The sequence below is a fragment of the Pteropus medius genome, unplaced genomic scaffold (assembly GCF_902729225.1).
Source record: "Pteropus medius unplaced genomic scaffold, Ma_sr-lr_union100, whole genome shotgun sequence".
Lineage (NCBI taxonomy): Eukaryota > Metazoa > Chordata > Mammalia > Chiroptera > Pteropodidae > Pteropus > Pteropus medius.
In genome coordinates this window covers 3,299,254-3,309,689 of record NW_024349798.1, presented here as the reverse complement: position 1 = coordinate 3,309,689, position 10,436 = coordinate 3,299,254, and positions in this window count along the sequence as shown.

The following is a 10,436-nucleotide window of genomic DNA, read 5'->3' as shown; positions in this document are numbered from 1 at the left end:
AGATCGCCTTGGGAAACACAGACAGATGCTGCCTGGCAGTGCCGGGGTAATCCTTGCCTTCCTGGGGACATAAATGGCCACCCGGGGCCCTGAAGGCTGATTTTCCACCCGATTTAACCAGCTCTTGCTCCTCCCAGCACAGCCCCCAAAGTGGCCTCGGGGTGCTGAGGACTAGAGCTGCTCTGGGCCTCCGCTTCTCCCATACTCTGCCCTAACTGCCTGTGGGGGCTCCTGGGTGTAAGCAGCAGAGGGGGCTCAGTGTGACTCCCCCATTGCCCTGAAAATGGTCCCCACACTGAGGTCCTCTGGGTGTCTTCAGGGCCTCAGATGAAAGTTCTTCCGCTGGCAGTTCTGTGGTTCTTCCAATATATACTAGAAAGAGAACCTACCAGCACCACAAATCGCCATGGGAAGTCTCCTTTCAAAACAGACTTGAAATTCAAAAATTGATTTATTTTGAAGAAAAATAGGTCACTAGTGGCACAGGTGGCCATAGGCCCAAAGAGGCAAATAGTGCTATGAATGCCCCCCTCCCTCAAGTGTGGCGCCTCGTGCTTAGCGAGAGTAATCAGGTTAATTAATCTGTGTCTCTTGGTTCCTACTGTGTGCCCAGCTTTATGCCTCCAGCTAAATAGGTTCAAGCAGAAAAATATGCATTGTCCTTCTCACCTAGGAGCTGTGACCCTATCAGGAAGATGGGCTGGGGAGATAGGACAGGCCCCTGGGTTATGTGATCTTAGCAGGGAGAAGGGAGTGATGCCATCTGGAGGGGGATGGAGCCATGCTCGTGGCCTCGCTGACACCCGGCTTGGTCACGGCAATGAGTGCATTTCCCAGGCTTTCCCCGGCCCACAGAGATCACCTTCCCACTCACTCTTCCCACCGGCTTCTCTCTGCTCCAGGAGCATGCCAGCTGGTGAGAGTCAGGATAGAGTCAACACCTGCAGAAGCCTCCCCACCCACATGGGACAGGACCAGCCGAGGATGTGACATGGAGGCAGACAGGGAGCCTGCAATAAAGGAGATCGGAAGGAAGTGGCCACCAGCCAAGATTGCAAGAATTACTGACACTCATGGCAGCTATAGGAAACTAATGGGAATCAGGGCCCTGTGACACAGGGCCACAAGCTGAGAGCTTGAAACAACAGAAATTTATTCTCTCATAGTTGTTTCTGAAGGCCAAAGTTGTAAATCAAGGCGTCAGCAGAGTTGAATTCTTCCTGAGGTTCCAAGGGAGAAGCTGCAATATGCATGGGCCTGAGAACATCTGCCTCACCTTTCTTTATTTCTCTTCCTTTGGGGAGATGAGGCCACGCGGTTGTACCGCTGGTCACCTCAAGTGGAAGCAGCCTCACCCAGTGGTGTCATGGAAACCACCCGAGGCCTGCACACACACCCCCACACGTGTATGGCAGGGTTCCCCTCATGCACGCTCCACTTTGCCCAGTGGTATTGCTGTAGGCCATCTGGTTTCAGTGTCCCAACCCAGGCATGTTTCCACGGCTGTCCCCACTTGTTGACAGGCAGCGGTTTTAATATGGGGTTACTACCGTCTGGCCGTCTGGCACCTCACATTTACGGCAGGAAGTCCTCTCAGGTCCCTCTATGCCTGCCGCTGCCTCTGGCCACCTTTTTTTATGGCCTCACATTCGAGACACCAGAGAGGCTGGTGGGGGAGGACATGCTGGACTGGGGCACAGGACAGGGGCTCTGGGTAGCCTGCAGAAGCATAACCGAGCCCAAGTTTTGAGGGCCAACAGCTATAGCTGAAGCAGCAGCTGGCCAAGGAAGCACTGAATGGGGCTGGAACAGGCAGGCCAGCCAGATGCCAAAGAGTGAATCCCAAAGCCAGTACAGCTCCCACCTTCCTCCCTCACACAGGGCACCACTTGCTGATAGACCAGAAGACCGATCTGGTGGACACTATCTCCTGGCCTGCCCCTTCAAGAGCGCCTGTGGGCCAAGTATTCCTTGTCTCAGCCATGGGCATGTGACCTGCCAGGTATTCTAGAAAGAAGGCAGCAGCTACTGAGGGTTTCCTGCCTCCCTCTGCCAGTACCCCACTAACATTTCCGTCTTGTTTCCACAAAGCCCTTTCTGTGGGCATTCTCTGAACACCTACTGTGTGTGGTCTGCCCAGGCCGGGCTCCTACAGCCCACAGACCAGCCGAGCACGCTTCCCACCCCAGAACTCTTTCTCTCTGCTGCCTGGCAGGACTCACTTCCCTGTCTCATGGGACCTGTGAACTGCCATCATCCCAGGGGGAGGCTGCAATTTAAGGCCTCTTCCCTTGTTCACCCATTCTTTTATTAGAATCATAACCCAAACCACCTCTCAGAATATAGCTTTGGTCCCTCTGAACCTCTCTAGCCTCCCTGCTTCCCAGACATCCGGCGGTTCCCTAGGAGGCAACGTCCCTGGCTGCCTCTTTCCCTGTCTGGCCAGCTCCAGCTCCAGCTCCCTGGGCATCCACCTCCAAATGGGTCATTCCCTCGACACCTGGGGCTCCCTTGTGTCCACAGGCCCCTCTGCCCACCCCACTCCCAGAACAGCTTTCACCCCTGTGGATCTGGCTGTGCTCCTCGGAGTTAACCTGGGTCTGGGGTACCTCACCTCTCTGGACCTCAACCGCCTGAGCTACAAATGAGTGCTGTCAAATAGTGTCCCCCCAAATTCATGTTCTCCAGAACCTCAGAATGTGACCTTATTTGGAAATGGTCTTCACAGATGTAATTAAGTCAGAACAAGTCTTCCTGGATTAGGATGTGCCCCAATCCAATGACACATGTTTTTATAAGAAGAGGAGACAGTTTGTGTGGAATGGTTATAGTGACCCCAGGACACTGACACAGGCACCTCATTATTGCCCCATACCCTGTGGGGATCGAGAATCCACCGGCTCTGTGATCTCGCCCTGAAGGACTGTCTGTGAGTACCAGCAATGACATCCTGGCTTCCCCCAGTCTGGTCAGGGAGGTCAGAAGTAAGGGCAGAATGCCAGCCAAGACATCCCAGCCATGCACTGGGTGACAGGGTCTGTGGAGAACAGGCTAGAGGTCCCTGCTAAGAGTCTGCAGGCCTGGGTGGGAGGGGAATCAGAGACCTGAAGAACTTCATGTGTTCCAGGTGCCCCTTCCCCGCAGGGCCACAGGAAAAGAGGCTGTGGGGAGCTGCAGGGACTGGGGCCTGAGTTGGCCAGGTTCCCCTTCAGGGCCTAATAGGACTTGCAAGGGCAAGAAGAGGCCCTGGAGCCTCAGGGAGGAGTAGGGACAGCTAGCTGTCCCCCAGCTTTGCACCTAGGCCAGAGGGGTGTCCCCGGGCCAACCTCTGGTTACCTGGCCTGACAGAGCTGCCCGCAGCCCAAGGCACATCCATCCTGTGGGATGTCCACACCCTCCTCCTTATGCTGGACGCCTTGAGAACTATTTCAGGCACTTGGTAGAGACTCAACCCGTCTGGCCAGACAGGGGCATGGCCCCCACCCACTGGGCCCTCCCTGCCAGGCGCCCTGGCCCTGCATACTGTAGTGACTCACACCCGCCGTTAGGCCTCTAGCCGTCTCAGTGCAGGGCGGCCCCAGCAGTGAGGAGTACCCGGTGCCGGTGCCCTACAGAGAGCCAGCCAGGAGCCCATGCCTGGAAATACCTCTTCCAGCCCCCTCAGCAGCTCCTTCGACCCCCAAATAAACATCTTTGCACATCTGTTCCCCACTAAGCACAAGGCCTGACCTGGAAGTTCACCTGGTAGCCTAGGGTTAACATGATGGGTTGGCCATAGGGCTTCTCCTTTCAGAATCAAAAGACCAGCCTCTGCCCCTGGGCATCAAAGCATGTCCTCACCCAGAAGAGGGAGATCAGACTGGCACCACCATCCTCTTGAGGTCCAAACTACCCTGCCCTCTTGCTCTGCACCATTCTGCTCTGGGCAAGGGTTTCAAAGCCTCTACATTGCTGTCTGGAATTCTGGAACAACCCTGGGTGATGGTTTTGTGTGGACAAGGGCAGGAGGGACCCACTCACCTCCCAAGCTGCCCACACTCCACCCAGGATATGGCCACACTGAGACTGGCCTGGGCTCGTGCTTCTGGGCATGAGACCAAAGACCAGCCAAGCTTCTATGTACCTTGGGGCCAGGGTGAGTTCACATTAGTGGTCCCAGGACCCCAGACCAGGGGGAAGAGGCAGGTCAGCCCAGCCCTCAGACTCCCAGTGCCACCTCTCTTCCACCCCCCATTTTCCAAAAATTCACCACTTTCCAAAAATTCAAATCAGCACCGAATCAAGAAAATAAAATTACCACTGCTTCTTTCAAATTGCAATTCCTTTCCTACCCTCTGATTACTGGTTACTGGAAAGTAAGATTTACAAACGGCTTTCTGTAAAGAACTTGTTTTTGGCGGGTTTATATAGCTACCTTTGTTCCTATAAAATCTAGAAGCCACCCTCCCCCTCGAACACTTAGGGGAGGTATTTCTGCATGAAATATGTCTCCCGTCGGCAGGACCCTGCTCTGAAGCAAAAATGAGCGCAATAAATTCTGAGGAGGAATTTGTTTAACCTCTCACCCCAAGGCAATAAGTGTGGTGCTCAGCGTCCTGGCATACTCTAATGTACTTTATAACACTTGGCAAGGCCGCTTTGGAGACTGGAGAAAATCCACCAATCGGAGTTGCTGCAGGGGTAGGCTCGCTTGTTGGCCGGCTCCTCACTCACAGAAAAAGTTCTGAAGCCTTCCGGATCTCTACAGCAAACCCATCCATTCATTCATTCGTTCATTCATTCATTCACAGCCGACTTCCCTCTTTAGCCAGGCTTTTTATGGCTGAACAGGACCATAAAAGATACTATCCCCGGCTCAGTCCCCCAGCCCTTGTTTGCCCTAATGTGATGGAGAAGGTGCTGGTGAGTTGAGAGCTTCATAACGTGTCCAGCTCTGTAGCCCCCAGAAATCTGGAGGAACAGCTAAAGGAAAAAGAAGAGTCAGAGAAGCTTTGCCACACTTCAATCCATCCTACAAAGCATGGGCTGCCTTCACAGGGAGTGAGTCCACTATCTTCAGATGTGAGCAAGAAGAATCTGGAAAGCTGTTGGGTTTAGGATGCCCCAGAGAATAGGCTGGGCCAGAAACCTGGGGCCTCCCCAGGAAGTCCTCATCCTCCCCTTCAGAAACAGCATGCTCCCGTGGGCCAAGGTCTGCAGCCACTGGGCACAGCCTGCTTCCTCCTGCCAATGACAAGGATTTGGAAGGAGGTGGTGGCTGGGTCCAGGAAGATGGGAACTTGAACTCACATTTGTCCATATTGGAGACATGGCCCCTCACCAAGGAGGCCCAGCCCTGGGTTTTCTAAGACTATGATTTTTCAGCTCCGACACACAATTTGGGCCTGGATGACCATCCCCTAGAGAGCCGGTCCTACCGCAGCCATCAGTTGTCAGGAGCTGCTACAGAAGCAGAATCTGGGACAAGCAGGGCACTTGGGGAGCAGGCCTGTCCTAGGAGATCGGGGATAGTCTTCAATATGCCTGGATGCCCACTGGAAATAGATGCTTTATAAACTGAGTCTTAATTGAAATAAGCAAGGGAAATTCTCCCCCGTTTGGTTTTGGCAAACAAAGGAATCGACCTGCTATGTGGGTTATGGGGGAGTACCCATGCAGGCGCCTCAGCCCCAGTCTCAGCCCAGAGCCCTCATCTCTACCCATAGCCCCCCATCTCTGCTTCAGCCTGAGGGCCCCCATCCAGCCCAGGCCAGGGACCTTGGAAGCAGCCCCACAGCTGCCCCGCATACTCTCTTCACCATGGAGGCCCAGCCGGCGCCACCTTTCTTCTGTATCAATATTGACCTAGCCGGGGAGGGTAGGGGGCAGTGGCCCAGTGGGGGTTCCACAGTGCCGCTCACACGCGCCTGCCATGCTCCTCAGACTCCTGAAATGTTTGTGGAGGGCTGGAAACCACCCTGGGCTCCACACAGGGCGTCCACATTTACACTGGGAAAAATAACAGGGATTTCCTCCCCCCTCCCTTGAAATGTTCATTAATGGCTTCTGGAGGGGAAAGGAGCCTTGGGATTAAAACCTCCCAGGAGTGTGAAGCTCACCCTTGTGCTCGTTGCGGCCTGAGTAGGCACAAAGCCAGAGGCAGAACACTTCGGGCAGCTTCTCTCGCTGCGGTGGTTTGCCTGGGGTTTCCATGCCAAAGTTTGGTTTGGGGGAGGGCCAGTTGGGAGATCAGCCGCCCTGTGTGTCCACGTCGTGTGTCCTGCAAAGGGGCTCTACACAGGTAATAAGAAACACCCTGGGCTTGTCCTCAGGGAAGGGCTGGTGGGTAGATGTCAAGTGGCACAGAAGCTTCTAGAACCCCTCCTGGCACATGGCCACGGGCTGCCTCATGTCACACCGCACTTGACCTGCAAATATTTTAGTGGCTTCTCTCTGCTTGGGCTGCCATGACAAAGCACCACAGACCTGGCTGCTTAAACAACAGTAATATATTTCCTCCTAGTCCTGGAGGCGGAAGTCCAAGATCAAGGTGTCAACAGGGCTGATTCCTCCGGCGGCCTCGGCCTGTAGACGATGGTCTCCTCCTTGTGTCCTCACATGGTCTTTCCTATGCATGTCCATGTCTTAATCTCCTAAAGACACCAGTCACGCTGGGTTAGGGCCCAACCTAACAACCTCATTTTACCCATATTGCCTCTTTAAAGCACCCCCTCTCCAAACATAGTCACATTCTAAGGAGCTGGGGCCTAAAATGTCAACAAAAGAATTTTAGGATACGCACTCAGCCCGTAAGAGTTTTTATTTCTGATAATTGTCCCAGGTGAGGGTGAAAATGAGACCCAGCACCCAGCTGCTCAGAGCTTAGCCATTTGCAAACACCTTCAGGTTCATTATCCCCTTCAACACCACAGGAGGGGCACTAACTATCTCCCCTATTTCCCAGGCCCCAGGGTAGGGCATAGAGATGAGGTCATAGTTCTATAACCTCTGGGAGGCACAGAAGAGACATATTCTTTGTCTAAGGGTCTTGGGCCTAGGTCCATGGGGAACTCTGGGTGCATAAAGGCCTGCAAGGTGGTGGGCAGAGGGTGGGAGATAATTTTTTAACTCACTCTCCCTTTCTCAGCACTCCTAGTGTACATCACCTCGCAAAGCCTCAATTTCCCCACCTGTAAAACGAACGCAGAGTTTCTACCTGGAGGCCGCACATGTGAGTTTTCTTTCCAAGGCAGCTATTATTACTACTAGCAGTGGCACAGCTGGGGAATCACATCTAAGGAGCAAAGGTGGGCAGAGGGTATGCAGCCCTTGCCAGAGGCAGCATCCTGACAGGCCTGAGCAACCAGCACCCTGGAAACTCTCCTCCCCTACTCTCCTTGAGGCCCCCCCTGCTGCTGTGTTAGTGGCACCCCTGTGCCCATCCTCTGCCCCCTGGGCCCTGGCCCCAAATGCTCACAGGGCCAAGTTGGGGCCTGGCCATGGAGGAGCCTGCCTGAGAAGCCATGGCCTCCCGGGGCATGAGGGGCCGCTGCCTGGGGCCAGCGCTGTGCTGGGAGACCAAGACCACCAGCCTTTGGAGAAATGGCCAGGCCGGCAGGCACTGCCCGCTAATGAGGCCTGACAGCCGACGAATAATGAAAAGGGATATTATGTGGGCGGACTTTCTGCGGGGGAGGGGTGTTTGCCTTGTACAGCATCCAGGTGCTGCTGTTCAGGGGGAGTGTGGGGCATATGGGACTCTGGGTAACCAGTGGTCACTCCAGCCTCTTCTGGGACCACACCAGCTAGGCAGTGTGAAGAGCCCCTCCCAGACTCTAGCCACGGGCAGAACTTTCCATAAAGCCTGGAAAGTCTCTTTGGGGCCTGTCCTTTCCACAGAGTGGAGTGTGACTTGGGAGTGAGATGGAGCAAGGGGAATGAGCCCCTCTGCTGCTGTGTTAGTGGCACCCCCATGCCCACCCTCCACCCTCTAGGCCCTAGCCCCGAATGCTCGCTCACAGGGCCAAGTTGGGGCCACATGGATGAGTACAGGGTGAGTGTGTCCGTAGTGGTCACTGGATATGCAGCACGTGGGGCCTGCATATCAGAGGGTCAGGAGGGGTGCTGTGGATCCAGCATTAGCTCTTCATTCTGAACTGGAGTTCTTGACTCTGGGCAGGGCCCCCAGGATGCAAAACTAGGCTGCTGTCCACACCTCCATGTGTACTTCTGCCACCTCTACAGCATCCTTCTCCATGCTGGCCTTTCCCGGGAAAGGCAAAGGCCGTCTCAGCTTCTTGCCCCATCCCCCCAACTCGACCCAGGCCCCAGACTCCACCCTGTTGGCCCAGCCCTCACCAGGACTCTCATTTCTCTAAAGTCAAATCTTTACCCTGACCTGGAGGGCCGAGCCTGGGTCTACTGCTCATCCTCTGCCTTGGATGGACACCAGCCATTGGGCTCGCCAATCTGCTCCCCACCTTGGCCTTCCAGCTTTTTAGAAAAGGTCAGATTTTGTTTTTAAATGACCACATGCAAATGTTCTGGATGAGTCACCTTCAACCTGAGTCATCCTGGTTGCTACAAATCTTTCCATTTTAATTTCTTGTCTTTATCTAGGTGAGATTAATATAACATAAAATTAACTATTTCAAAGTATATGATTCTGTGGCATTTAGTTCATTCATAGGGTGTGACTGACTGCCATGTCTACTGAGTTCTGGAACATTTTCATCACCCTGAAAGGAAACCCTGTACCTATCAATGGTCATTCCCCATCTGCCCCGTCCCCCACCAGCCCCTGGCAACCTTTAATTTGATTTCCGTCTCTATGCATTTACCTATATTGGACATTTCATCAAAATAGAGTCATATGCTCCATGGCCTTCAGTGACTGGCTTCCCTCACTGAGCATGACATTTTTAAGGTTCATCCACATTGTAGCATGTGTCAGTGCTTCACTCATTTTCATGACTAAGTAATAGTCCACTATGTGGATGAACCACACTTGTCCAGCCTTCAGCCTGACCCTTGTCACCCTATTCTCGCAGGACCACAAGAGTGAGCATTTCTGAACCTCCATGCTTGGTCTCAGCTCACAAGTCCAGCCACCGCATACCCAGGCATCAATTTGCAGTGGTTTATCCTGGAAGTGCCACTAGGAAGCTAGGGGACGGGGCTATCCAAGGACAGTTTAGATGTTACTAATTTTAAACAGCCGAGGTGTGGCATGTCAGGGGCCTGGGGACCTGTACCAGCTGTCTGTTCTGTACAGAGACATTGATTCCTTGTTCACAGAGATCACTCCATGTCTACTGTCCCCTCTAAGCACAACCCCCATCACTCTAGAAGTAGGCTCTGAGCCTGGCATGAGGGGCCACCTGTGTCCTGCATCCCAATCCCCTAGAGCCCTGTTGGCAGATGAGGAGCAGCCTCCCAGACAGACTGAGAGCTGTCTGTGCCCATGGTTGCACATCGACAGGCCAGGGAAGCCGTGTCCCCCAGCCCGCTCCAGCACTAGAGCCCCGGCCTCTGCTTTCTCTTTCTGCTCTCCCTTACCCAACTTCCAGCTGATTTTCCTGCTGGCATTCTGGGGAAAGCAAATCCTCTGGGGGCAAAAGGCATCTGTCCAAATGAGCTTTCCAAGTCTGCTTTAAAACACTTTGGGAAGCTCCAGGAGAGAAAATATGGTTTTGATTTTCTGAAGCAGGCTCAGGCCCCCAGATCGGCCCACGTGGCCTGAGAGCCAGTCTCACTGATTCTCACCCAGACACAGCGTCAGGGAGTGCGTCTTAGAGCCAGCTGGGCGGAGCTGCTGACAGGTGGCCTCTCTCCAGGGCCTGGGGCATCTATCCAAGGGTATTGTTCCCTCCTACCCTGGCCTCCCCTGTCCTTGGGCAGAGTAGCTTTCTGAGCTCAGACAGGCCACTTGTCAAGGTCACTAAGAAACTTTGATGGGGGGAAGAGTTGACCCCATAGGCCTTCAGGAGAGATCTTATGCCCCATCAGTCACAGCTGCCCTTTCCCAGTCCCCGTGGCCAGGTGACTTAGGGATGTCGGGGACCTCATCCTGCCTGGGATTGCCTGGTAAGACGGTGAGCTCCCCTGAGCAAGAAGGGTTCTAGGATAGCTGTGCACGTGGGCAGTGGTGAGGCCCTCCTGACCACGTAGTTCATTGCTTATCCTATCTGAGATCAGAGGTATCGGCCATACTCACCTCTATTGAGGTTCCCGAGCCCACAAGTAGCAAAGAGGGTCCAGATGCCCAGAGTCCATGGCAAGCAGTCCCCTGAGGGTTCATGCTGACTCTCTCAGGCCAGGCTCTCAGAGGTCCTGGGGAGCACATGGGGGAGACCTGCCTGCCTCCTAGGTCTGGGGTCACAGGGAAAAGTGCCTCCTGCTCCTGGAGGTCTGCACACCTCCCCACATTGGCTGGAGAACAGCCCGAAAGACCTCAT